Source organism: Phyllobates terribilis, unplaced genomic scaffold (genome assembly GCF_046119375.1).
Source record: "Phyllobates terribilis strain yellow unplaced genomic scaffold, ASM4611937v1 Scaffold_366__1_contigs__length_1906876, whole genome shotgun sequence".
Taxonomy (NCBI): Eukaryota; Metazoa; Chordata; class Amphibia; order Anura; family Dendrobatidae; genus Phyllobates; species Phyllobates terribilis.
Window position 1 is genome coordinate 1,509,578 of NW_027363126.1, and position 27,738 is coordinate 1,537,315.

At 44.4% G+C, this 27,738-nt stretch overlaps 12 non-coding genes and 2 pseudogenes across 12 annotated transcripts; all 14 read right to left on the reverse strand.

The window, feature by feature from the left end:
• Positions 1 to 681: 681 nt before the first annotated feature.
• On the reverse strand, positions 682 to 871 carry LOC141223041 (U2 spliceosomal RNA). Its single transcript, XR_012290751.1, has one exon. It is a non-coding gene; the product is annotated as a U2 spliceosomal RNA (small nuclear RNA).
• A 6,175-nt stretch (positions 872 to 7,046) lies between these two features.
• On the reverse strand, positions 7,047 to 7,237 carry LOC141222994 (U2 spliceosomal RNA). Its single transcript, XR_012290708.1, has one exon. It is a non-coding gene; the product is annotated as a U2 spliceosomal RNA (small nuclear RNA).
• Positions 7,238 to 8,355: 1,118 nt separating this feature from the next.
• On the reverse strand, positions 8,356 to 8,546 carry LOC141223007 (U2 spliceosomal RNA). The gene has a single exon (XR_012290720.1). It is a non-coding gene; the product is annotated as a U2 spliceosomal RNA (small nuclear RNA).
• Positions 8,547 to 9,658: 1,112 nt separating this feature from the next.
• LOC141222931 (U2 spliceosomal RNA) lies at positions 9,659 to 9,849 on the reverse strand. The gene has a single exon (XR_012290647.1). It is a non-coding gene; the product is annotated as a U2 spliceosomal RNA (small nuclear RNA).
• Positions 9,850 to 10,964: 1,115 nt separating this feature from the next.
• LOC141222942 (U2 spliceosomal RNA) lies at positions 10,965 to 11,155 on the reverse strand. Its single transcript, XR_012290658.1, has one exon. It is a non-coding gene; the product is annotated as a U2 spliceosomal RNA (small nuclear RNA).
• Positions 11,156 to 12,270: 1,115 nt separating this feature from the next.
• On the reverse strand, positions 12,271 to 12,461 carry LOC141222953 (U2 spliceosomal RNA). The gene has a single exon (XR_012290669.1). It is a non-coding gene; the product is annotated as a U2 spliceosomal RNA (small nuclear RNA).
• Positions 12,462 to 13,576: 1,115 nt separating this feature from the next.
• LOC141223064 (U2 spliceosomal RNA) lies at positions 13,577 to 13,778 on the reverse strand (annotated as a pseudogene).
• A 6,191-nt stretch (positions 13,779 to 19,969) lies between these two features.
• On the reverse strand, positions 19,970 to 20,160 carry LOC141222964 (U2 spliceosomal RNA). The gene has a single exon (XR_012290680.1). It is a non-coding gene; the product is annotated as a U2 spliceosomal RNA (small nuclear RNA).
• A 1,112-nt stretch (positions 20,161 to 21,272) lies between these two features.
• On the reverse strand, positions 21,273 to 21,463 carry LOC141222976 (U2 spliceosomal RNA). Its single transcript, XR_012290691.1, has one exon. It is a non-coding gene; the product is annotated as a U2 spliceosomal RNA (small nuclear RNA).
• A 1,115-nt stretch (positions 21,464 to 22,578) lies between these two features.
• On the reverse strand, positions 22,579 to 22,760 carry LOC141223033 (U2 spliceosomal RNA). The gene has a single exon (XR_012290743.1). It is a non-coding gene; the product is annotated as a U2 spliceosomal RNA (small nuclear RNA).
• Positions 22,761 to 23,554: 794 nt separating this feature from the next.
• Positions 23,555 to 23,646, reverse strand: LOC141223097 (U2 spliceosomal RNA; annotated as a pseudogene).
• A 1,115-nt stretch (positions 23,647 to 24,761) lies between these two features.
• On the reverse strand, positions 24,762 to 24,952 carry LOC141222987 (U2 spliceosomal RNA). Its single transcript, XR_012290702.1, has one exon. It is a non-coding gene; the product is annotated as a U2 spliceosomal RNA (small nuclear RNA).
• A 1,115-nt stretch (positions 24,953 to 26,067) lies between these two features.
• On the reverse strand, positions 26,068 to 26,258 carry LOC141222999 (U2 spliceosomal RNA). Its single transcript, XR_012290713.1, has one exon. It is a non-coding gene; the product is annotated as a U2 spliceosomal RNA (small nuclear RNA).
• A 1,115-nt stretch (positions 26,259 to 27,373) lies between these two features.
• LOC141223011 (U2 spliceosomal RNA) lies at positions 27,374 to 27,564 on the reverse strand. The gene has a single exon (XR_012290724.1). It is a non-coding gene; the product is annotated as a U2 spliceosomal RNA (small nuclear RNA).
• Between the last annotated feature and the right edge of the window lie 174 nt (positions 27,565 to 27,738).

Genomic DNA, 27,738 nt, shown 5'->3' on the forward strand with positions numbered 1-27,738 from the left:
GCCACATTCCATCTACTGCAGGCAGGATACCTGGCTGGCTGAATGTCGCTGAGAAGCTCACAGAGACCGCCATAAGCAACAGTTTAACAGAATGCCACAGACTAATCAACCAAACTTTTTGGGTTGGGTTCTCTTTTATAGTCTGCAGGCATTAAATGAAAGAAGTCAGTGTTCCAGCAGAAGGAGACAACGTTTCAGAAAAGGCATTGTAGCAAACCAAAAAAGAAATTTTAAGCGCAGCAGAGTAACCAGCGCACATACCTGTTAGCTCAGGTGAGTTTAAAAGGCTGCTGTTGATAACAAGGGCATTTGCTAAATAGATGGTGTGTGTGCAACAATATACTGAAAGGTCAATTATATTGTGCAGCTTATCTCACCACCTGTAGTTATTTAGGTGAAAGCTCCAAAATGCTTGCCTAATATGTCTGTTTATCCAAAAGGAAGTAAAAAGGGAGAGCTAGAAAGACAGCATTGCATCACATTACATGGCAATGCAATGCACAGTTGCTGAAGTTGAACCAAAATGAGCTTGTAATCTGGCTTCTGCAACTTTGAACATGAAAAATCCAATGAGGAGAAGAAAAGCAAAGCCAAAGAGTCCATCCCAAAATCCGACAAACAAGCAAAATGAACAAAAAACATTGAATTCAATTCTTTCTGATTTTAGAAACTGCATTAAAGAAGGGGTGCACCGGTCCTGGAGATACTGCAATACCAGGTCAATGCGTGGAGTGGACAGAGCAAGCTCTTTTTCCATCTCCCTGTTCTAAAAATCCATTTAATATATGGTCCCCAGATAGGGGACGTATCAGATATTAAACTGATAAGAACAGATCAGGTTTCAACATATTTTATTAAGTGCGTAAAAGATGGTTTACAATCAAAAACAACAACACAAACAGTACATTATTAAAACACAGAATTCCACCCATAAAAACCCCATATACGATTGGCATCCCTTCTCCCAATACATTTGACATCCCTCAAGTAATAAATATACAACTGGCTAAAAGCAATTTTAAGACAATCCTTCACAGAAATAGCATCACGTTTAAAAAGTAAAATATTGCGTGCCTTCCAAAGGGCGTCTTTAAAACAGTTAATCATACACCAACATATACAATACTGTTGAGGGGTCGGACATTTAAAAAGGCCATATAAAACATATTCATGGTTAAAATCTCTTAAACCGCAAGTCCATTTTAAAAGAATCCCAACTTTGTGCCAAAGTTCCTGTGCAAATGGGCAATTCCACATAAGGTGCAAGGTGGTTTCGTCATAAACACATGAGTCTCTGGGGCATTTTGCTCTGGCCACCAGGCCTCTCCTGTGTTGAAACTCTCTGGTGGGGAGGCACTGGTGGACCACCATCCATGCGATATCCTTATGTCCATTTGCTAAGAATTTCCCGAAGACATTCTTCCAAACTTGCTTCGATCTCTCTTCTGAGAAATTTACTATGGGGGTCACATCTTCATTCCTCCTCAGAAAAGATAAAAGCTTCTTGCGGTCTTTAAAAATGTCCATATTAAAATCACCAAGGCTATAAAATCGAACAGTCTTTTCTAAGATTGCTTGGTGTTTGGGGGGGCATAGTAAAACAGGGGAATTCAACGACAACTTAAACCATCTTTTAAAAATCATCCCACAAGTATATTTTAAAAAATAACTTAGCGCACTATTACCATTAAAATGTTTGAAACAAAAGCAGAAATAATTTAAATACAAATAAATATGTAAATCGGGGACATCCCTTCCGCCGTTCATTTTATTCTTCCTCATTATTTCTCGCCTTAATTTTTCCATTTTGGAGTTCCATAAAAACATAAAGATCATCCTAGTCATTTTTTTAATTAAAACATCAGAGGGGGGGTACACCATCGCTATATACAGTATGAGGGGTAACAACACTGATTTTATAATTAAAATTTTCCCCTCCATTGTTAGGGACCTCAAACCCCAAAATGATATTTTCTTTGACATTTTTTCTATGACATTCTCCCAGCTTTGAGTTCCCACATTCTCCTCGTTAAAAACAACTCCAAGAATTTTTACATTGTCTCGTTTTATAGTGAGCTGCGGGAGTTGGGCGGTGTCCCAGGATCCCAAAGTCAGACATTCAGATTTATTTAAATTAAGTTTAAAACCGGATGCCTGGGAAAAAAAATCAATGCGCAACACCGCCCTCCGGAGGGAAGCAGGGTCCACGCACACAACCGTCACGTCATCCATGTAGCCAAAGACTCTCACATCACTGCCACCTCCGCCAGGAACAGGAACCCCTCTAATCACTTTGTCTTTTCTTATTGCGCTCAGCAGGGGCTCCATGGCGCAGATGAACAGGATGGGCGACAAGGGGCATCCCTGCTTCACTCCGGACTCAAGGGGAACTCCATCTGTTAAAAAGCCATTAAGAGAAATTTGACTAAAACAATTTTTATATAAAATCTTAATACAATTTAAAAGCATATTAGGGATACCCATTCTTTTTAAAACTCTAAAAAGAAATCTATGAGAGACTCTATCGAAAGCTTTTTCAAAATCTAGGGCTAAAAGGGCTACATTTTGACCCCGGTCTCTGGAATACCAAATTACATCCCTTAATACGTTTAAAACCTCTGAAATACTTCTGCCTGGTACACTACAAACCTGCTCAGGCTGGATTAGTTTGGCAATGACATTCCTGAGCCGGTTTGCAACCACCTTAGCAAGTACCTTGTAATCAACGTTTAGGAGAGTTATGGGTCTCCAATTCGCTAGAGTACTGCGGTCACCTTTTTTATATATCAAAGACACCACTCCTCTCCTCCACGAAAATGGCAACTGTTCAGAAATAAAAACTTCTTTAAAAAGCATAAAAAGGTCCTCTTTTAAAATGTCCCAAAAAGTAAGATAAAACTCTACAGGTAGTCCATCACACCCAGGTGCTTTGCCCTTAGAGAAACTTTTAAAAACATAAAATAATTCCTCTAAAACAATATCGCGTTCTAAAAACTCCTGGTCTGTAAAATTTAACTTAAAATCGAGATCATTAAGAGCATCAGATAAAAAGGACTCATCTATACACTTTTTACTAAAAAGATGCTTATAAAAGTTAAAAGTAGCATTCAACATTCCCTGCATAGATGTTTCACCCTCTAGATTTGTGATCACTTCTCTTTTATCCATGACTTTTTTGAAGAAGAAGCGAGAGCACTTCTCCCCCTCCTCCAAGTGCTGCACTCTAGAGTTAAAAATAATCTCTTTCCCCTTTGTGTCTATGCAGTTCTGGATTTCAGCTTTTAGGCTAGCAATATCATCTCCCACCTCCACCCCTAGCTCTTTGAATTTAAAAAGTGTTTGTAGCTTGGTGTTAAGATCACTAAAACATCTTTTTTTCTCTCTAGCTTTACGTCTCCCTGCTTTTATAAAAAACATTCTGACTTTTTTTTTCAAATTTTCCCACCAGGTTACCATAGGGGCATCAGAAGGTTTTTGTCGCCGCCAGGCTTGATAGGCTTTACCAAAGTCTTGTCGAATCAGAGGGTCCTCCAGCAGGTAAGTACCTAGACGCCAGAGGCCCCTGTTGACCCTCTGTTCATCCCGGTATTCTAGGTGCACCTCCAAGCCCTTATGGTCAGAAAATATATTTGATGTTAAAACACATTTTACAGGGTTAAAATCATCTGATAGGAAAATAAAATCGATCCTGGAGGACACCCCTCTTCCGGACCACGTATAACCAGGGTCCGTCGGCAGGAGTGACCTCCACGCATCGCATAATTTAAAATCAGTTATAAAATCTTTCAATAGATGACATGATTTATCCAATTTGCGTAAAGGGTCACCCCCCGCTCGTTGTTCACTAGCACAAAGACAATTAAAATCACCCCCTACGATCAGGGGAGATGACCCAGTACAGTACAATGGCAATATCTCAAATAAATTAATTCTCTCTTGCTTATCAGGGGGAGCATAAATATTCATTACACGTAGGGTAAAACCATTAAATTTAAAATGCACTAAAACCACTCTGCCTGGTACTATTTCTGTGACAGCATTTACAGTAATATTTCTCCCACGACAGAGGAAGCCCACCCCCGCTGACTTGTTGTCATTGGAGCCAGACCAGATGGAGGGCCCCAGTCTCCAATCTGTCTTGATGTCATTATAATTTAGTGCATGTTGTATCCCGCATTCCTGTAATAAACAAATGTCAAAGTCAGCGGTTTCTAAATACTTGAATAGAGCAGCCCTACGAACTGGGCTCTTTAATGACCTCACATTCAGTGAGACAAGTCTTAATGTCGGCATTCATAGGTCAGGGTGGTGGATCTTCCATGAGGACACCTGACTCAAAGCCCTGTATGTCAAATTGCTCCAGGACATCCGGGCTAGAGGACCCAAACGACTCGATATTCTGTGAGCCGGCGGTTGCCCCCTCGTAGGTCACGGTTCCCAGCCACATTCCAGGAGACGCTGGGGCTTCGACATTCCGTCTCTTTTTCGGGGCAGACTCCACTAGGTCACCGGTGCAGTCCTCCTCTTCCTCCACCTCCTCCAGGGGGAGAGACTGGTCCATCAGGATAAGATCACCAACACCGATTCCCTGATGTTCGCCACCTAGAAGCAAAGCCCCCTCATCTGGCTGGCTAATCGCCCTGGAAGATCCTGAGGCCATCGCTGCGTGGTCCCCTGTAGCCAACCGCACAGGGGCACCACCCTCCAGCCCAACAGGATCGGTATCGGGAACCATCGACACGGAGGATACCCTCCCAGAAGGAGGACCCCTCCGCTCCGGTCCATGCGAGGAACGCCCATCGTTAAGGGACTTCGATGCAGGGGCCGCCCCAGAGGGGCCTCCGGCTCCCTGCTCCATCCCAGCCTTCTCGCCCTTCGAACCGCCCTCCGACGCCGGCCCGCCAGTGAAGACCGGCGGGCGCATCGGCTCAGCTGCAGAAGATGCAGCTTCTGCGTAGGTCCTGGTCCTGGTCCTGTTGGAGCATCCTCGGAACATGTGCCCCGCCTCACCACAAAGATTGCATTTCCTCCCAGCGGGACAGTCCTTCATTAAATGTCCGTAACAGCTGCAATTATTGCAGCGGTCTACTTTCCTGCCCGTGCAGGACGTTTGGGTATGACCCATTTGTCCACAGTTCCTGCAACATACCGGCATTCCAGGGTAAAATAAGTAGCCTCTGCTCTTACCAATCACAAATGTTGAGGGAGGGTGTAGCATTCCTCCCACTCCGCTTGGGTCCCTCTTTAGACGGGCCATGTACCTCCTCTTGCCGCACCAGAAGCCTACTGCGTTCTTCACAGTGCCCAGGTATCTCAGATCGTCACAATAACGGATAAGGTAGGTCGAGATGTCTGCAGCTTCCACAAAGGGGTTCGGGAAATGCACCACGATAGGGATCTCGTCATAGGCATACAAGAGACAAAAGGTTAGTCCATCCAATTCATCCAAGTAGTTTTTCTCATTTACCTTTTGTACGAGTTGGTGACAGCATCCCTGGCTCTTGAAGGTGATGGTGTAAGTCCCCTTGTACTCATTGTCCTGGAAGCAGAATATGTCTTCCCGCCGAAACTCCAGAACTCCAAGCAGAATCCTATGGCAGATGTAATCCAAATTCTTCTCCGTCCTCGATCCTGCTCCAACTTCAATCCTCACGGTGTTCCGCATCCGGGCATCACCCGATGAATATGTGAGCGTTGCCGGCATCCTTCACTCAGGAACGTACCGACTCTTCTCTCTGAAAGGCGCAAGCCTTCATGGGATCCCTTCCCGTTGCTCCCGGACTAATCCTTCCTCCCAATAGCAGCAGGGGGGTTAAGTCCCTCCGAAAAGGAACGATCCCCCCAGGCCGAGAGAAAGGGTACCAAGAGCACCTCACAGGCAAGACCACACAGGTAAACCTGATAGATCGTGCCAAAAGGCCGAGAAGCGATAACCAGAATTGGTTTCAAACTACGGAGCCACCCAAGGATCCTGAAAAGTCCATTTGTGGAGATGAGCTCCTGGACTCCCGTTAAGAAGACATGTTGTCAACCTCTAGATCCCTTACATGCCTGCACTTTTCGGCTTGCTGCTGCTGCAATCCACGCGTTTTAGATCTGCATAACTCCACCTCTTTAAACACAGCACCTTCACCCCCTGCTGTTCCCACCCGCCTCAACACCGTTGGAAGGGAGGAGAACCAATTAAGGCGGGGGGTGGGGTGGAACGAGCAGCTGTCTACCCTTAGCAGGAGGGCTCCTGATTACATACCTCTCCTGCTGCTGCTGCTGCTGGCTGTCCAGCAGCAGACTGAAGGTGGCTGCTGCTGTGCACAGGTATATAAAGGCTCAGAGCCTATTATGACACGCGCAGCCAGCGTTCCATTGCCACATTCCATCTACTGCAGGCAGGATACCTGGCTGGCTGAATGTCGCTGAGAAGCTCACAGAGACCGCCATAAGCAACAGTTTAACAGAATGCCACAGACTAATCAACCAAACTTTTTGGGTTGGGTTCTCTTTTATAGTCTGCAGGCATTAAATGAAAGAAGTCAGTGTTCCAGCAGAAGGAGACAACGTTTCAGAAAAGGCATTGTAGCAAACCAAAAAAGAAATTTTAAGCGCAGCAGAGTAACCAGCGCACATACCTGTTAGCTCAGGTGAGTTTAAAAGGCTGCTGTTGATAACAAGGGCATTTGCTAAATAGATGGTGTGTGTGCAACAATATACTGAAAGGTCAATTATATTGTGCAGCTTATCTCACCACCTGTAGTTATTTAGGTGAAAGCTCCAAAATGCTTGCCTAATATGTCTGTTTATCCAAAAGGAAGTAAAAAGGGAGAGCTAGAAAGATAGCATTGCATCACATTACATGGCAATGCAATGCACAGTTGCTGAAGTTGAACCAAAATGAGCTTGTAATCTGGTTTCTGCAACTTTGAACATGAAAAATCCAATGAGGAGAAGAAAAGCAAAGCCAAAGAGTCCATCCCAAAATCCGACAAACAAGCAAAATGAACAAAAAACATTGAATTCAATTCTTTCTGATTTTAGAAACTGCATTAAAGAAGGGGTGCACCGGTCCTGGAGATACTGCAATACCAGGTCAATGCGTGGAGTGGACAGAGCAAGCTCTTTTTCCATCTCCCTGTTCTAAAAATCCATTTAATATATGGTCCCCAGATAGGGGACGTATCAGGTATTAAACTGATAAGAACAGATACTACACTTGATCTTAGCCAAAAGGCCGAGAAGCGATAACCAGAATTGGTTTCAAACTACGGAGCCACCCAAGGATCCTGAAAAGTCCATTTGTGGAGATGAGCTCCTGGACTCCCGTTAAGAAGACATGTTGTCAACCTCTAGATCCCTTACATGCCTGCACTTTTCGGCTTGCTGCTGCTGCAATCCACGCGTTTTAGATCTGCATAACTCCACCTCTTTAAACACAGCACCTTCACCCCCTGCTGTTCCCACCCGCCTCAACACCGTTGGAAGGGAGGAGAACCAATTAAGGCGGGGGGTGGGGTGGAACGAGCAGCTGTCTACCCTTAGCAGGAGGGCTCCTGATTACATACCTCTCCTGCTGCTGCTGCTGCTGCTGGCTGTCCAGCAGCAGACTGAAGGTGGCTGCTGCTGTGCACAGGTATATAAAGGCTCAGAGCCTATTATGACACGCGCAGCCAGCGTTCCATTGCCACATTCCATCTACTGCAGGCAGGATACCTGGCTGGCTGAATGTCGCTGAGAAGCTCACAGAGACCGCCATAAGCAACAGTTTAACAGAATGCCACAGACTAATCACCCAAACTTTTTGGGTTGGGTTCTCTTTTATAGTCTGCAGGCATTAAATGAAAGAAGTCAGTGTTCCAGCAGAAGGAGACAACGTTTCAGAAAAGGCATTGTAGCAAACCAAAAAAGAAATTTTAAGCGCAGCAGAGTAACCAGCGCACATACCTGTTAGCTCAGGTGAGTTTAAAAGGCTGCTGTTGATAACAAGGGCATTTGCTAAATAGATGGTGTGTGTGCAACAATATACTGAAAGGTCAATTATATTGTGCAGCTTATCTCACCACCTGTAGTTATTTAGGTGAAAGCTCCAAAATGCTTGCCTAATATGTCTGTTTATCCAAAAGGAAGTAAAAAGGGAGAGCTAGAAAGATAGCATTGCATCACATTACATGGCAATGCAATGCACAGTTGCTGAAGTTGAACCAAAATGAGCTTGTAATCTGGCTTCTGCAACTTTGAACATGAAAAATCCAATGAGGAGAAGAAAAGCAAAGCCAAAGAGTCCATCCCAAAATCCGACAAACAAGCAAAATGAACAAAAAACATTGAATTCAATTCTTTCTGATTTTAGAAACTGCATTAAAGAAGGGGTGCACCGGTCCTGGAGATACTGCAATACCAGGTCAATGCGTGGAGTGTACAGAGCAAGCTCTTTTTCCATCTCCCTGTTCTAAAAATCCATTTAATATATGGTCCCCAGATAGGGGACGTATCAGATATTAAACTGATAAGAACAGATACTACACTTGATCTTAGCCAAAAGGCCGAGAAGCGATAACCAGAATTGGTTTCAAACTACGGAGCCACCCAAGGATCCTGAAAAGTCCATTTGTGGAGATGAGCTCCTGGACTCCCGTTAAGAAGACATGTTGTCAACCTCTAGATCCCTTACATGCCTGCACTTTTCGGCTTGCTGCTGCTGCAATCCACGCGTTTTAGATCTGCATAACTCCACCTCTTTAAACACAGCACCTTCACCCCCTGCTGTTCCCACCCGCCTCAACACCGTTGGAAGGGAGGAGAACCAATTAAGGCGGGGGGTGGGGTGGAACGAGCAGCTGTCTACCCTTAGCAGGAGGGCTCCTGATTACATACCTCTCCTGCTGCTGCTGCTGGCTGTCCAGCAGCAGACTGAAGGTGGCTGCTGCTGTGCACAGGTATATAAAGGCTCAGAGCCTATTATGACACGCGCAGCCAGCGTTCCATTGCCACATTCCATCTACTGCAGGCAGGATACCTGGCTGGCTGAATGTCGCTGAGAAGCTCACAGAGACCGCCATAAGCAACAGTTTAACAGAATGCCACAGACTAATCAACCAAACTTTTTGGGTTGGGTTCTCTTTTATAGTCTGCAGGCATTAAATGAAAGAAGTCAGTGTTCCAGCAGAAGGAGACAACGTTTCAGAAAAGGCATTGTAGCAAACCAAAAAAGAAATTTTAAGCGCAGCAGAGTAACCAGCGCACATACCTGTTAGCTCAGGTGAGTTTAAAAGGCTGCTGTTGATAACAAGGGCATTTGCTAAATAGATGGTGTGTGTGCAACAATATACTGAAAGGTCAATTATATTGTGCAGCTTATCTCACCACCTGTAGTTATTTAGGTGAAAGCTCCAAAATGCTTGCCTAATATGTCTGTTTATCCAAAAGGAAGTAAAAAGGGAGAGCTAGAAAGATAGCATTGCATCACATTACATGGCAATGCAATGCACAGTTGCTGAAGTTGAACCAAAATGAGCTTGTAATCTGGCTTCTGCAACTTTGAACATGAAAAATCCAATGAGGAGAAGAAAAGCAAAGCCAAAGAGTCCATCCCAAAATCCGACAAACAAGCAAAATGAACAAAAAACATTGAATTCAATTCTTTCTGATTTTAGAAACTGCATTAAAGAAGGGGTGCACCGGTCCTGGAGATACTGCAATACCAGGTCAATGCGTGGAGTGGACAGAGCAAGCTCTTTTTCCATCTCCCTGTTCTAAAAATCCATTTAATATATGGTCCCCAGATAGGGGACGTATCAGATATTAAACTGATAAGAACAGATACTACACTTGATCTTAGCCAAAAGGCCGAGAAGCGATAACCAGAATTGGTTTCAAACTACGGAGCCACCCAAGGATCCTGAAAAGTCCATTTGTGGAGATGAGCTCCTGGACTCCCGTTAAGAAGACATGTTGTCAACCTCTAGATCCCTTACATGCCTGCACTTTTCGGCTTGCTGCTGCTGCAATCCACGCGTTTTAGATCTGCATAACTCCACCTCTTTAAACACAGCACCTTCACCCCCTGCTGTTCCCACCCGCCTCAACACCGTTGGAAGGGAGGAGAACCAATTAAGGCGGGGGGTGGGGTGGAACGAGCAGCTGTCTACCCTTAGCAGGAGGGCTCCTGATTACATACCTCTCCTGCTGCTGCTGCTGCTGGCTGTCCAGCAGCAGACTGAAGGTGGCTGCTGCTGTGCACAGGTATATAAAGGCTCAGAGCCTATTATGACACGCGCAGCCAGCGTTCCATTGCCACATTCCATCTACTGCAGGCAGGATACCTGGCTGGCTGAATGTCGCTGAGAAGCTCACAGAGACCGCCATAAGCAACAGTTTAACAGAATGCCACAGACTTAACAACCAAACTTTTTGGGTTGGGTTCTCTTTTATAGTCTGCAGGCATTAAATGAAAGAAGTCAGTGTTCCAGCAGAAGGAGACAACGTTTCAGAAAAGGCATTGTAGCAAACCAAAAAAGAAATTTTAAGCGCAGCAGAGTAACCAGCGCACATACCTGTTAGCTCAGGTGAGTTTAAAAGGCTGCTGTTGATAACAAGGGCATTTGCTAAATAGATGGTGTGTGTGCAACAATATACTGAAAGGTCAATTATATTGTGCAGCTTATCTCACCACCTGTAGTTATTTAGGTGAAAGCTCCAAAATGCTTGCCTAATATGTCTGTTTATCCAAAAGGAAGTAAAAAGGGAGAGCTAGAAAGATAGCATTGCATCACATTACATGGCAATGCAATGCACAGTTGCTGAAGTTGAACCAAAATGAGCTTGTAATCTGGCTTCTGCAACTTTGAACATGAAAAATCCAATGAGGAGAAGAAAAGCAAAGCCAAAGAGTCCATCCCAAAATCCGACAAACAAGCAAAATGAACAAAAAACATTGAATTCAATTCTTTCTGATTTTAGAAACTGCATTAAAGAAGGGGTGCACCGGTCCTGGAGATACTGCAATACCAGGTCAATGCGTGGAGTGGACAGAGCAAGCTCTTTTTCCATCTCCCTGTTCTAAAAATCCATTTAATATATGGTCCCCAGATAGGGGACGTATCAGATATTAAACTGATAAGAACAGATACTACACTTGATCTTAGCCAAAAGGCCGAGAAGCGATAACCAGAATTGGTTTCAAACTACGGAGCCACCCAAGGATCCTGAAAAGTCCATTTGTGGAGATGAGCTCCTGGACTCCCGTTAAGAAGACATGTTGTCAACCTCTAGATCCCTTACATGCCTGCACTTTTCGGCTTGCTGCTGCTGCAATCCACGCGTTTTAGATCTGCATAACTCCACCTCTTTAAACACAGCACCTTCACCCCCTGCTGTTCCCACCCGCCTCAACACCGTTGGAAGGGAGGAGAACCAATTAAGGCGGGGGGTGGGGTGGAACGAGCAGCTGTCTACCCTTAGCAGGAGGGCTCCTGATTACATACCTCTCCTGCTGCTGCTGCTGCTGGCTGTCCAGCAGCAGACTGAAGGTGGCTGCTGCTGTGCACAGGTATATAAAGGCTCAGAGCCTATTATGACACGCGCAGCCAGCGTTCCATTGCCACATTCCATCTACTGCAGGCAGGATACCTGGCTGGCTGAATGTCGCTGAGAAGCTCACAGAGACCGCCATAAGCAACAGTTTAACAGAATGCCACAGACTAATCAACCAAACTTTTTGGGTTGGGTTCTCTTTTATAGTCTGCAGGCATTAAATGAAAGAAGTCAGTGTTCCAGCAGAAGGAGACAACGTTTCAGAAAAGGCATTGTAGCAAACCAAAAAAGAAATTTTAAGCGCAGCAGAGTAACCAGTGCACATACCTGTTAGCTCAGGTGAGTTTAAAAGGCTGCTGTTGATAACAAGGGCATTTGCTAAATAGATGGTGTGTGTGCAACAATATACTGAAAGGTCAATTATATTGTGCAGCTTATCTCACCACCTGTAGTTATTTAGGTGAAAGCTCCAAAATGCTTGCCTAATATGTCTGTTTATCCAAAAGGAAGTAAAAAGGGAGAGCTAGAAAGATAGCATTGCATCACATTACATGGCAATGCAATGCACAGTTGCTGAAGTTGAACCAAAATGAGCTTGTAATCTGGCTTCTGCAACTTTGAACATGAAAAATCCAATGAGGAGAAGAAAAGCAAAGCCAAAGAGTCCATCCCAAAATCCGACAAACAAGCAAAATGAACAAAAAACATTGAATTCAATTCTTTCTGATTTTAGAAACTGCATTAAAGAAGGGGTGCACCGGTCCTGGAGATACTGCAATACCAGGTCAATGCGTGGAGTGGACAGAGCAAGCTCTTTTTCCATCTCCCTGTTCTAAAAATCCATTTAATATATGGTCCCCAGATAGGGGACGTATCAGATATTAAACTGATAAGAACAGATACTACACTTGATCTTAGCCAAAAGGCCGAGAAGCGATAACCAGAATTGGTTTCAAACTACGGAGCCACCCAAGGATCCTGAAAAGTCCATTTGTGGAGATGAGCTCCTGGACTCCCGTTAAGAAGACATGTTGTCAACCTCTAGATCCCTTACATGCCTGCACTTTTCGGCTTGCTGCTGCTGCAATCCACGCGTTTTAGATCTGCATAACTCCACCTCTTTAAACACAGCACCTTCACCCCCTGCTGTTCCCACCCGCCTCAACACCGTTGGAAGGGAGGAGAACCAATTAAGGCGGGGGGTGGGGTGGAACGAGCAGCTGTCTACCCTTAGCAGGAGGGCTCCTGATTACATACCTCTCCTGCTGCTGCTGCTGCTGGCTGTCCAGCAGCAGACTGAAGGTGGCTGCTGCTGTGCACAGGTATATAAAGGCTCAGAGCCTATTATGACACGCGCAGCCAGCGTTCCATTGCCACATTCCATCTACTGCAGGCAGGATACCTGGCTGGCTGAATGTCGCTGAGAAGCTCACAGAGACCGCCATAAGCAACAGTTTAACAGAATGCCACAGACTAATCAACCAAACTTTTTGGGTTGGGTTCTCTTTTATAGTCTGCAGGCATTAAATGAAAGAAGTCAGTGTTCCAGCAGAAGGAGACAACGTTTCAGAAAAGGCATTGTAGCAAACCAAAAAAGAAATTTTAAGCGCAGCAGAGTAACCAGCGCACATACCTGTTAGCTCAGGTGAGTTTAAAAGGCTGCTGTTGATAACAAGGGCATTTGCTAAATAGATGGTGTGTGTGCAACAATATACTGAAAGGTCAATTATATTGTGCAGCTTATCTCACCACCTGTAGTTATTTAGGTGAAAGCTCCAAAATGCTTGCCTAATATGTCTGTTTATCCAAAAGGAAGTAAAAAGGGAGAGCTAGAAAGATAGCATTGCATCACATTACATGGCAATGCAATGCACAGTTGCTGAAGTTGAACCAAAATGAGCTTGTAATCTGGCTTCTGCAACTTTGAACATGAAAAATCCAATGAGGAGAAGAAAAGCAAAGCCAAAGAGTCCATCCCAAAATCCGACAAACAAGCAAAATGAACAAAAAACATTGAATTCAATTCTTTCTGATTTTAGAAACTGCATTAAAGAAGGGGTGCACCGGTCCTGGAGATACTGCAATACCAGGTCAATGCGTGGAGTGGACAGAGCAAGCTCTTTTTCCATCTCCCTGTTCTAAAAATCCATTTAATATATGGTCCCCAGATAGGGGACGTATCAGATATTAAACTGATAAGAACAGATTTTTTTTTTTTTTTTTTTTTTTTTTTTTTCTTTTTAACCAAATCAGATAGGCCGGAGCATAAGCTCAATCAAATCGACTTACAAAAGCCTTTCATTGACACTTAGCCTTTCATCACACTTGGTATATAATCAAAAATAAAACCAAACCTTATCATCAGGTACATTATACACTACTAATTAAACTTTACCAAAAACCTCCACTTTTTAAACTTCCAGATCCCTTCAGCATCTATAATACTTCCACGTTCCTGATCCCAGAGGTATATTACATACATACGTGACAGAATCAATCTCAAACATTCATTAACTGACATTTTCTTCCTTTTAAAAACTAACAAATTCCTCGCATCCCACAAACTTTCAATTACACACACCACCAACAACCATAAAATCCTATCCTTAATTCTACTACATGCACCCATCCCAAACATAGCAAGTTTTCAATTAACATACTTTACACCCACCAATTCCTTGCAAAGTCCCCCTATACCCTTCCATACATCATATGCAAAATCACAATCCCATACCATATGTCTAACATGCTCTCTCAAACCACATCCATCCCTCGGGCATACCTCAGATTTAACTAAATCCCTCTTCTTTTGCACATCTCTAACAGGCAAAATGTCATGCAATATCATCCAAGCGATATCTCTCTGTCTGTTAGTCACACCATCTATACTTAATTTTCTCCACATCTCGGTTACTTCCTCCCCTCTCAACCCATTGATATTACATACCACCTCACGCTCACGCACCATCCTAATGACTTTCTTCTTTTGCCTAAAATCACTCATGTTAACGGACAACAAATCATACTTCCTTACAAATTTCTCAACACAACCATACCATACAGGACACTTAAAAGCAACAGGCACTCTAGCATCCCTTTTGACCCACTTTAAGCCATAAAGCATCCATCCAGCCGAATACTTCATCATATAAGCACACTTATTACTTTTCCCTAGAACCACCACCACCATTTTCACGTAACTAATCCCTAAAAAGAAATCAATATTTGGAAAATCCAAACCACCATTTACACATAACTTATAGACATATTCCCGTTTCAATTTCTCCATGCGACTTCCCCAAAGAAAATTAAAGATGAATTTCTCAGTTTTCCTAATTTTCTTAAAAGCAGCAGGATATACATTCGCAACAAACAACAAAATAGGCAAAATAACCGCCTTAATAATCAGAACTTTCCCAGTCAGAGTTAATTCTCTCATTCGCCAAAAAATCAACTTGCGCACCACTCTCACCCCACAATCTTCCCAACTCTCATTTCCTTTCAAATCATCATTAAACTGAATCCCAAGCACCTTTATTGCACCATCCTCACACCTCACACCATCCATCCGTACATTCCTCTCACCAAAACATTTAAAGGAACTCTTAGTCCAATTGACCTTAAAAGCTGAGACACTACAAAACAAACTTAATATCAACCTTGCCCTACTCATCGCAGCCATATTCCCACTCACAATCACTACATCATCCATGTAACCTAGAATTCTCACATCCTTTCCATTACTCCCAGGAATCATCACACCTCTCATAACCTTATCCTTCCTAACCATACACATCAACACTTCAATCACACTAATAAACAAAAAAGGGGACATAGGGCACCCCTGACGCACTCCTGATTTAATTCTCACTTTCTCACTCAACCACCCATTCACCAAAAATTCACTTGAAACATTACAATACAAACTCCTAACACAGTTTACAAAATTCCTGGAATAACCCATCTTAGACAAAACCTTAAACATAAAGCTATGTGACACACGGTCAAAAGCTTTTTCAAAATCAACCGAAAACAACAAACATTTCTGCTTACGACTCATACAATCCCCAATCACATCACGCAACAACACCAAATTTTCAGTCATACTTCTCCCAGGCACTGCACACACTTGGTCTTCATCCACCACACCGCCAATCACTTCCCGCATCCGGCTAGCCAACAATTTACTAAACACCTTATAGTCTGCATTCAAAAGGGTGATTGGCCTCCAATTCCCCAAATCCTTTTTATCACCTTTCTTATGAACCAAAACCACCACCCCATCTCTCATAGATTCACTCAACATATTCTCCGTGAACATATACTGGCACACCTCCAATAAGTCATTTCCCATCGTGTCCCATTCCTTAACATATAACTCCACGGGCAGTCCATCCTTCCCAGGTGTTTTATTCTTACTCGCAGACATCACCACTTTTTTAACTTCATCCAACACAATTACATCATCCAATATTTCACGTTCATCCTCACCCAAACAACCTTCTAAACACCCCAAAGCATCAGTCAACATCCTATCATCAACCCATTTTTCCCCATACAACTCCTTATAAAACAACACCACCTCCTGCATCACATCCTTCCCACTCACACACACCCCATCACCATTCACCACCTCATCCATATCTACTTTCTTCCCAAAAACTTTTTTGAAAAAAAACCTTGTGCATTTCTCATTTTTCTCCAAATGTTCAATCTTAGAACGGTAAATAATTTCTTTCCCTTTACCCTCAATATATTTCTTAATCTCTTCTTTCACTTGACACATCAAAACATCCACATCCACTCCAATCATCCTTAACATCCTCAGCCACTCCAGTCTAGAGCTTAAATCATTAAATTTTGCTCTATTCATTGCTGCTTTCCTCCTGCCCCTTTTTCTAAAGAAAAAAACAATCTCACTCTTCATCCAGTCCCACCACTCAAGCACATTCCTGAAATCACTTTTTTTATCCCTCCACCTAACATACATTCGCCTAAAATCACGCATGATCCTATTATCTTCCAGCAAACGCACATTAAGTTTCCACACGCCACCACCATATACAAAGGAAATCTTACCTTCTAGACGTGCCCTCAAACACACATGGTCAGAGAAGGGAACATCTTCCTGCTGGAAATTCCTACAAATAACATTTTGTGAAGAAAAGAAGATACGGTCTATTCTAGACTCTATGCCTCCCCTGTCGGCTTTATAGGTCGCAGGAGGTGGATTACCTAAAAAAACTTCCGCAGCATCCTGTAAGGAAAAATCCGCCACAAGACTCTTGAGTCTTTTACCTGTAACATCCATCTTATCCCCCTCCGTCACACAATTGAAATCTCCAACAAAAATTATTGGCATTTTGCCAGATAAAAAAAACATAATTTCTCAAAAATTTCCAGCCTCTCCCCTTTATCTATTGGTGCATACATATTTACCACCCTAACCCTCCACCCCCTACAATTTAACTCACATATTACACACCTCCCCGCCTCCACCACCATGTAACTTTCTATCTTAACACTATAACCCTTCACCAAAACACCTACCCCACAATTTTTATTACATACAGAACCAGACCACACACTTTGACCTAAAGGCCATGCATTTTCACTTAAGGGATCGGAGATCCCACACTCCTGGACACAGTATACGTCCGCATCCAAGTTGCTCAAGAAGTCCAAAATTGCCACTCTTCTCGACTCAGATTTAATCAGCCGAACATTTAGCGACAAGATGCTGAGAGCAACTTGGGCACCCATCTATTAATTTGATGTGGCAGGTCACGACAACATGCCCACCTGTACATCATCCTAACCCTTCTGGGGGTAGGACGCTGGACGTGCAGATATCGTAGTTTGTGCCTTCCCCCAAAAAAGACACATCTTGGGGATCGGATGCAGTAGGGTACACCCGGGCTGGACTCACACTGCAGTCACTTAAAGGGGAAAAGGATGGCTCAGTTTTCTTCTTTTTCTTCACTGAAGCGCCTCCATCTTCATCTGAACTATAATCCCGCCGCTGGGGGTCAAAGTCCCCCTGACCTCCCTCCTCCTCAAGGTCAGAAACGACATCGCTCCAGGCCACATGCGGTGTTCTGGTCAGATCAGACTCCTCTTCCCCCTGCAATGTAACCATCATGTCTGGAATTTCAGCCTCCAGATCCTCCACCGGGGCCACTTCCATGCCTATACGATCATCAGTTATCGTCTCAGACTCACTGACATCTGAAGCCACAGACGCGGCCCTCTGCACCGGTGGCTCAGGTGCCAGCTCCATATTTCCTCTTACATTCACACGAACCAGTTCTGGAAAAGCAACCCGAGCCTCCTCCTCATCCAGGAAAGCCAGAGTAGATATCGGAGCAGTCGGAGTTGGAGCAGTCGGAGTTGTAGCTGTGGGTGCAGGAGATTCATTTCTTCTCCTTCCCCTTCCCGCTGCCCCCGCATATGAACCAGGATGGAATATACAGTCTCTGAAGGCATGCCCCTTCTCTCCGCAGAGGTTACAGACTATTTCATTTTTGCAATTATTGGAAGAATGACCCACCTCATTGCACTTCCTGCAAATAATCTGTCTGATGTCGCATGCTTCCTGAGTATGGCCATACCTCCTACAATGACGACAAAACCTGGGCGCATTGGGGAAGAACAGGTAACCCCGCTCACTCCCAATGGAAAAATTTGATGGAGGATAATGTATACCCCCTGGTTCATCAGGACTTTCCCGGAACTTGACCATGAAACGATATTTACCGGTCCATAGTTCCTCCTCATTCATGACTTTTACTGCCACCTTGGTAATATAGCAGTGCCTATTTAGAAAGGCATAAATCAAAGCCAAGTCCACATGTGGGTTGTACATGAAAACAGTCAGAGGTACCTCTTTGGAGCAATACAAGATGACAAAAGTCAGCCCATCCAAATATTGATTGTCCAGATTCTTTTTCAAACAATCATAGAAATTGTTGCAAACAGCCATAGAAGTAAATACAAGATTATACTTGCTTTTGAATTGCTGGAGGCACAAGATTTCTTCCTTCTTCACTTCAAGGAGTCCAAACAAAATCTCCTTCACCACGAAGCTGAGGGTAAAGATTCCTTCTTTACCTTCTTCCACATCAATCTGGATTCCAAACTTCACTCGAGCCTCACCGGGCCCAGCGTATCGAATGCGTCCCATTATCGCTAGTCGTGTCTACTGGCCAACTCCTTATAGCAGCAAGTGGCTTAAGCCATAAAATGGCGATGCCACAGGGCCAAGAGTTAACGCACAGACAGCCAAATGACTAGACCCATTACAGATCTGAGCCAAAAGGCCGAGAAGCGATAACCAGAATTGGTTTCAAACTACGGAGCCACCCAAGGATCCTGAAAAGTCCATTTGTGGAGATGAGCTCCTGGACTCCCGTTAAGAAGACATGTTGTCAACCTCTAGATCCCTTACATGCCTGCATTTTTCGGCTTGCTGCTGCTGCAATCCACGCGTTTTAGATCTGCATAACTCCACCTCTTTAAACACAGCACCTTCACCCCCTGCTGTTCCCACCCGCCTCAACACCGTTGGAAGGGAGGAGAACCAATTAAGGCGGGGGGTGGGGTGGAACGAGCAGCTGTCTACCCTTAGCAGGAGGGCTCCTGATTACATACCTCTCCTGCTGCTGCTGCTGCTGGCTGTCCAGCAGCAGACTGAAGGTGGCTGCTGCTGTGCACAGGTATATAAAGGCTCAGAGCCTATTATGACACGCGCAGCCAGCGTTCCATTGCCACATTCCATCTACTGCAGGCAGGATACCTGGCTGGCTGAATGTCGCTGAGAAGCTCACAGAGACCGCCATAAGCAACAGTTTAACAGAATGCCACAGACTAATCAACCAAACTTTTTGGGTTGGGTTCTCTTTTATAGTCTGCAGGCATTAAATGAAAGAAGTCAGTGTTCCAGCAGAAGGAGACAACGTTTCAGAAAAGGCATTGTAGCAAACCAAAAAAGAAATTTTAAGCGCAGCAGAGTAACCAGCGCACATACCTGTTAGCTCAGGTGAGTTTAAAAGGCTGCTGTTGATAACAAGGGCATTTGCTAAATAGATGGTGTGTGTGCAACAATATACTGAAAGGTCAATTATATTGTGCAGCTTATCTCACCACCTGTAGTTATTTAGGTGAAAGCTCCAAAATGCTTGCTTAATATGTCTGTTTATCAAAAAGGAAGTAAAAAGGGAGAGCTAGAAAGATAGCATTGCATCACATTACATGGCAATGCAATGCACAGTTGCTGAAGTTGAACCAAAATGAGCTTGTAATCTGGCTTCTGCAACTTTGAACATGAAAAATCCAATGAGGAGAAGAAAAGCAAAGCCAAAGAGTCCATCCCAAAATCCGACAAACAAGCAAAATGAACAAAAAACATTGAATTCAATTCTTTCTGATTTTAGAAACTGCATTAAAGAAGGGGTGCACCGGTCCTGGAGATACTGCAATACCAGGTCAATGCGTGGAGTGGACAGAGCAAGCTCTTTTTCCATCTCCCTGTTCTAAAAATCCATTTAATATATGGTCCCCAGATAGGGGACGTATCAGATATTAAACTGATAAGAACAGATACTACACTTGATCTTAGCCAAAAGGCCGAGAAGCGATAACCAGAATTGGTTTCAAACTACGGAGCCACCCAAGGATCCTGAAAAGTCCATTTGTGGAGATGAGCTCCTGGACTCCCGTTAAGAAGACATGTTGTCAACCTCTAGATCCCTTACATGCCTGCACTTTTCGGCTTGCTGCTGCTGCAATCCACGCGTTTTAGATCTGCATAACTCCACCTCTTTAAACACAGCACCTTCACCCCCTGCTGTTCCCACCCGCCTCAACACCGTTGGAAGGGAGGAGAACCAATTAAGGCGCGGGGTGGGGTGGAACGAGCAGCTGTCTACCCTTAGCAGGAGGGCTCCTGATTACATACCTCTCCTGCTGCTGCTGCTGGCTGTCCAGCAGCAGACTGAAGGTGGCTGCTGCTGTGCACAGGTATATAAAGGCTCAGAGCCTATTATGACACGCGCAGCCAGCGTTCCATTGCCACATTCCATCTACTGCAGGCAGGATACCTGGCTGGCTGAATGTCGCTGAGAAGCTCACAGAGACCGCCATAAGCAACAGTTTAACAGAATGCCACAGACTAATCAACCAAACTTTTTGGGTTGGGTTCTCTTTTATAGTCTGCAGGCATTAAATGAAAGAAGTCAGTGTTCCAGCAGAAGGAGACAACGTTTCAGAAAAGGCATTGTAGCAAACCAAAAAAGAAATTTTAAGCGCAGCAGAGTAACCAGCGCACATACCTGTTAGCTCAGGTGAGTTTAAAAGGCTGCTGTTGATAACAAGGGCATTTGCTAAATAGATGGTGTGTGTGCAACAATATACTGAAAGGTCAATTATATTGTGCAGCTTATCTCACCACCTGTAGTTATTTAGGTGAAAGCTCCAAAATGCTTGCCTAATATGTCTGTTTATCCAAAAGGAAGTAAAAAGGGAGAGCTAGAAAGATAGCATTGCATCACATTACATGGCAATGCAATGCACAGTTGCTGAAGTTGAACCAAAATGAGCTTGTAATCTGGCTTCTGCAACTTTGAACATGAAAAATCCAATGAGGAGAAGAAAAGCAAAGCCAAAGAGTCCATCCCAAAATCCGACAAACAAGCAAAATGAACAAAAAACATTGAATTCAATTCTTTCTGATTTTAGAAACTGCATTAAAGAAGGGGTGCACCGGTCCTGGAGATACTGCAATACCAGGTCAATGCGTGGAGTGGACAGAGCAAGCTCTTTTTCCATCTCCCTGTTCTAAAAATCCATTTAATATATGGTCCCCAGATAGGGGACGTATCAGATATTAAACTGATAAGAACAGATACTACACTTGATCTTAGCCAAAAGGCCGAGAAGCGATAACCAGAATTGGTTTCAAACTACGGAGCCACCCAAGGATCCTGAAAAGTCCATTTGTGGAGATGAGCTCCTGGACTCCCGTTAAGAAGACATGTTGTCAACCTCTAGATCCCTTACATGCCTGCACTTTTCGGCTTGCTGCTGCTGCAATCCACGCGTTTTAGATCTGCATAACTCCACCTCTTTAAACACAGCACCTTCACCCCCTGCTGTTCCCACCCGCCTCAACAACGTTGGAAGGGAGGAGAACCAATTAAGGCGGGGGGTGGGGTGGAACGAGCAGCTGTCTACCCTTAGCAGGAGGGCTCCTGATTACATACCTCTCCTGCTGCTGCTGCTGCTGGCTGTCCAGCAGCAGACTGAAGGTGGCTGCTGCTGTGCACAGGTATATAAAGGCTCAGAGCCTATTATGACACGCGCAGCCAGCGTTCCATTGCCACATTCCATCTACTGCAGGCAGGATACCTGGCTAGCTGAATGTCGCTGAGAAGCTCACAGAGACCGCCATAAGCAACAGTTTAACAGAATGCCACAGACTAATCAACCAAACTTTTTGGGTTGGGTTCTCTTTTATAGTCTGCAGGCATTAAATGAAAGAAGTCAGTGTTCCAGCAGAAGGATACAACGTTTCAGAAAAGGCATTGTAGCAAACCAAAAAAGAAATTTTAAGCGCAGCAGAGTAACCAGCGCACATACCTGTTAGCTCAGGTGAGTTTAAAAGGCTGCTGTTGATAACAAGGGCATTTGCTAAATAGATGGTGTGTGTGCAACAATATACTGAAAGGTCAATTATATTGTGCAGCTTATCTCACCACCTGTAGTTATTTAGGTGAAAGCTCCAAAATGCTTGCCTAATATGTCTGTTTATCCAAAAGGAAGTAAAAAGGGAGAGCTAGAAAGATAGCATTGCATCACATTACATGGCAATGCAATGCACAGTTGCTGAAGTTGAACCAAAATGAGCTTGTAATCTGGCTTCTGCAACTTTGAACATGAAAAATCCAATGAGGAGAAGAAAAGCAAAGCCAAAGAGTCCATCCCAAAATCCGACAAACAAGCAAAATGAACAAAAAACATTGAATTCAATTCTTTCTGATTTTAGAAACTGCATTAAAGAAGGGGTGCACCGGTCCTGGAGATACTGCAATACCAGGTCAATGCGTGGAGTGGACAGAGCAAGCTCTTTTTCCATCTCCCTGTTCTAAAAATCCATTTAATATATAGTCCCCAGATAGGGGACGTATCAGATATTAAACTGATAAGAACAGATTTTTTTTTTATCGAAAGCCCGAATTCGTGTACAAAACCCGAGTGCGCTTAAAAAAGTGACAAGTGCCACAAAAAAAAGTGCACTAGGATGCTGGTCTTCTTGAAACCCTCTCCAAAAGGAGAAGGGTCCCCCAAACCATTCCCCGTCCCTCCGAGCCAGAAGGCCACAGCGAGGAACAGGGACAAATAGCCACCTCCAGCCGGAGCCAGAGGCGACCCAATCTTACCCCCAATACCTGCCCGAGTTCTCACCCGAGCAAGGCACTGGGAGCCAAAGACTGTGCTCCCCTCCCGGAAGAGGGGAGCCAACAACGCTCTCCTCCCAAAAGAGGAGAGCCAGTGGGGTTCAGGGGGGAGCGGAACCTGATGGCCACACACTCCCCCCCTAGACCTGCCAAGAGAGGAACCCGTAAGGGAACCGCATCCCGACAAAATCCTAGTAAGGACGTGGACACACGTGAAAAAGTGGACACACAGTGACAAAAAAAAATTAAATAAATAGTGAAGGTTTCACAGTATAATACTGCCCGGACCTTCGACCGGGAATTGTAAAATTCCCCATCCTAAGGCCAGAAGGCCCGGAATAAGGGTGTGTGTGAAGAAAGAAATATTGAAGTGCTAGTGCAAATGTGCCATAAACTCAAGTGGGGTTCCCAATCCCAGTGAGTTAAGGCACCCCAGGGTCACCACTCCTGGGGCACTTCACACTTCGGGCTTTCGATCTTCCCCGGCCCAATGGCGTCGATCCTGGGGGGCCATGCTTTCCACCAGATGACTATATTAGCCACCTGGCGTACTAACAAGCGCCTAAACCCCAGTGTGCATAATGTATCAATCTACTAGGGCGGCCAACATCCAAAACCGCCTTTTCGAAAGATACTACACTTGATCTTAGCCAAAAGGCCGAGAAGCGATAACCAGAATTGGTTTCAAACTACGGAGCCACCCAAGGATCCTGAAAAGTCCATTTGTGGAGATGAGCTCCTGGACTCCCGTTAAGAAGACATGTTGTCAACCTCTAGATCCCTTACATGCCTGCACTTTTCGGCTTGCTGCTGCTGCAATCCACGCGTTTTAGATCTGCATAAATCCACCTCTTTAAACACAGCACCTTCACCCCCTGCTGTTCCCACCCGCCTCAACACCGTTGGAAGGGAGGAGAACCAATTAAGGCGGGGGGTGGGGTGGAACGAGCAGCTGTCTACCCTTAGCAGGAGGGCTCCTGATTACATACCTCTCCTGCTGTTGCTGCTGCTGGCTGTCCAGCAGCAGACTGAAGGTGGCTGCTGCTGTGCACAGGTATATAAAGGCTCAGAGCCTATTATGACACGCGCAGCCAGCGTTCCATTGCCACATTCCATCTACTGCAGGCAGGATACCTGGCTGGCTGAATGTCGCTGAGAAGCTCACAGAGACCGCCATAAGCAACAGTTTAACAGAATGCCACAGACTAATCAACCAAACTTTTTGGGTTGGGTTCTCTTTTATAGTCTGCAGGCATTAAATGAAAGAAGTCAGTGTTCCAGCAGAAGGAGACAACGTTTCAGAAAAGGCATTGTAGCAAACCAAAAAAGAAATTTTAAGCGCAGCAGAGTAACCAGCGCACATACCTGTTAGCTCAGGTGAGTTTAAAAGGCTGCTGTTGATAACAAGGGCATTTGCTAAATAGATGGTGTGTGTGCAACAATATACTGAAAGGTCAATTATATTGTGCAGCTTATCTCACCACCTGTAGTTATTTAGGTGAAAGCTCCAAAATGCTTGCCTAATATGTCTGTTTATCCAAAAGGAAGTAAAAAGGGAGAGCTAGAAAGATAGCATTGCATCACATTACATGGCAATGCAATGCACAGTTGCTGAAGTTGAACCAAAATGACCTTGTAATCTGGCTTCTGCAACTTTGAACATGAAAAATCCAATGAGGAGAAGAAAAGCAAAGCCAAAGAGTCCATCCCAAAATCCGACAAACAAGCAAAATGAACAAAAAACATTGAATTCAATTCTTTCTGATTTTAGAAACTGCATTAAAGAAGGGGTGCACCGGTCCTGGAGATACTGCAATACCAGGTCAATGCGTGGAGTGGACAGAGCAAGCTCTTTTTCCATCTCCCTGTTCTAAAAATCCATTTAATATATGGTCCCCAGATAGGGGACGTATCAGATATTAAACTGATAAGAACAGATACTACACTTGATCTTAGCCAAAAGGCCGAGAAGCGATAACCAGAATTGGTTTCAAACTACGGAGCCACCCAAGGATCCTGAAAAGTCCATTTGTGGAGATGAGCTCCTGGACTCCCGTTAAGAAGACATGTTGTCAACCTCTAGATCCCTTACATGCCTGCACTTTTCGGCTTGCTGCTGCTGCAATCCACGCGTTTTAGATCTGCATAACTCCACCTCTTTAAACACAGCACCTTCACCCCCTGCTGTTCCCACCCGCCTCAACACCGTTGGAAGGGAGGAGAACCAATTAAGGCGGGGGGTGGGGTGGAACGAGCAGCTGTCTACCCTTAGCAGGAGGGCTCCTGATTACATACCTCTCCTGCTGCTGCTGCTGCTGGCTGTCCAGCAGCAGACTGAAGGTGGCTGCTGCTGTGCACAGGTATATAAAGGCTCAGAGCCTATTATGACACGCGCAGCCAGCGTTCCATTGCCACATTCCATCTACTGCAGGCAGGATACCTGGCTGGCTGAATGTCGCTGAGAAGCTCACAGAGACCGCCATAAGCAACAGTTTAACAGAATGCCACAGACTAATCAACCAAACTTTTTGGGTTGGGTTCTCTTTTATAGTCTGCAGGCATTAAATGAAAGAAGTCAGTGTTCCAGCAGAAGGAGACAACGTTTCAGAAAAGGCATTGTAGCAAACCAAAAAAGAAATTTTAAGCGCAGCAGAGTAACCAGCGCACATACCTGTTAGCTCAGGTGAGTTTAAAAGGCTGCTGTTGATAACAAGGGCATTTGCTAAATAGATGGTGTGTGTGCAACAATATACTGAAAGGTCAATTATATTGTGCAGCTTATCTCACCACCTGTAGTTATTTAGGTGAAAGCTCCAAAATGCTTGCCTAATATGTCTGTTTATCCAAAAGGAAGTAAAAAGGGAGAGCTAGAAAGATAGCATTGCATCACATTACATGGCAATGCAATGCACAGTTGCTGAAGTTGAACCAAAATGAGCTTGTAATCTGGCTTCTGCAACTTTGAACATGAAAAATCCAATGAGGAGAAGAAAAGCAAAGCCAAAGAGTCCATCCCAAAATCCGACAAACAAGCAAAATGAACAAAAAACATTGAATTCAATTCTTTCTGATTTTAGAAACTGCATTAAAGAAGGGGTGCACCGGTCCTGGAGATACTGCAATACCAGGTCAATGCGTGGAGTGGACAGAGCAAGCTCTTTTTCCATCTCCCTGTTCTAAAAATCCATTTAATATATGGTCCCCAGATAGGGGACGTATCAGATATTAAACTGATAAGAACAGATACTACACTTGATCTTAGCCAAAAGGCCGAGAAGCGATAACCAGAATTGGTTTCAAACTACGGAGCCACCCAAGGATCCTGAAAAGTCCATTTGTGGAGATGAGCTCCTGGACTCCCGTTAAGAAGACATGTTGTCAACCTCTAGATCCCTTACATGCCTGCACTTTTCGGCTTGCTGCTGCTGCAATCCACGCGTTTTAGATCTGCATAACTCCACCTCTTTAAACACAGCACCTTCACCCCCTGCTGTTCCCACCCGCCTCAACACTGTTGGAAGGGAGGAGAACCAATTAAGGCGGGGGGTGGGGTGGAACGAGCAGCTGTCTACCCTTAGCAGGAGGGCTCCTGATTACATACCTCTCCTGCTGCTGCTGCTGCTGGCTGTCCAGCAGCAGACTGAAGGTGGCTGCTGCTGTGCACAGGTATATAAAGGCTCAGAGCCTATTATGACACGCGCAGCCAGCGTTCCATTGCCACATTCCATCTACTGCAGGCAGGATACCTGGCTGGCTGAATGTCGCTGAGAAGCTCACAGAGACCGCCATAAGCAACAGTTTAACAGAATGCCACAGACTAATCAACCAAACTTTTTGGGTTGGGTTCTCTTTTATAGTCTGCAGGCATTAAATGAAAGAAGTCAGTGTTCCAGCAGAAGGAGACAACGTTTCAGAAAAGGCATTGTAGCAAACCAAAAAAGAAATTTTAAGCGCAGCAGAGTAACCAGCGCACATACCTGTTAGCTCAGGTGAGTTTAAAAGGCTGCTGTTGATAACAAGGGCATTTGCTAAATAGATGGTGTGTGTGCAACAATATACTGAAAGGTCAATTATATTGTGCAGCTTATCTCACCACCTGTAGTTATTTAGGTGAAAGCTCCAAAATGCTTGCCTAATATGTCTGTTTATCCAAAAGGAAGTAAAAAGGGAGAGCTAGAAAGATAGCATTGCATCACATTACATGGCAATGCAATGCACAGTTGCTGAAGTTGAACCAAAATGAGCTTGTAATCTGGCTTCTGCAACTTTGAACATGAAAAATCCAATGAGGAGAAGAAAAGCAAAGCCAAAGAGTCCATCCCAAAATCCGACAAACAAGCAAAATGAACAAAAAACATTGAATTCAATTCTTTCTGATGTTAGAAACTGCATTAAAGAAGGGGTGCACCGGTCCTGGAGATACTGCAATACCAGGTCAATGCGTGGAGTGGACAGAGCAAGCTCTTTTTCCATCTCCCTGTTCTAAAAATCCATTTAATATATGGTCCCCAGATAGGGGACGTATCAGATATTAAACTGATAAGAACAGATACTACACTTGATCTTAGCCAAAAGGCCGAGAAGCGATAACCAGAATTGGTTTCAAACTACGGAGCCACCCAAGGATCCTGAAAAGTCCATTTGTGGAGATGAGCTCCTGGACTCCCGTTAAGAAGACATGTTGTCAACCTCTAGATCCCTTACATGCCTGCACTTTTCGGCTTGCTGCTGCTGCAATCCACGCGTTTTAGATCTGCATAAC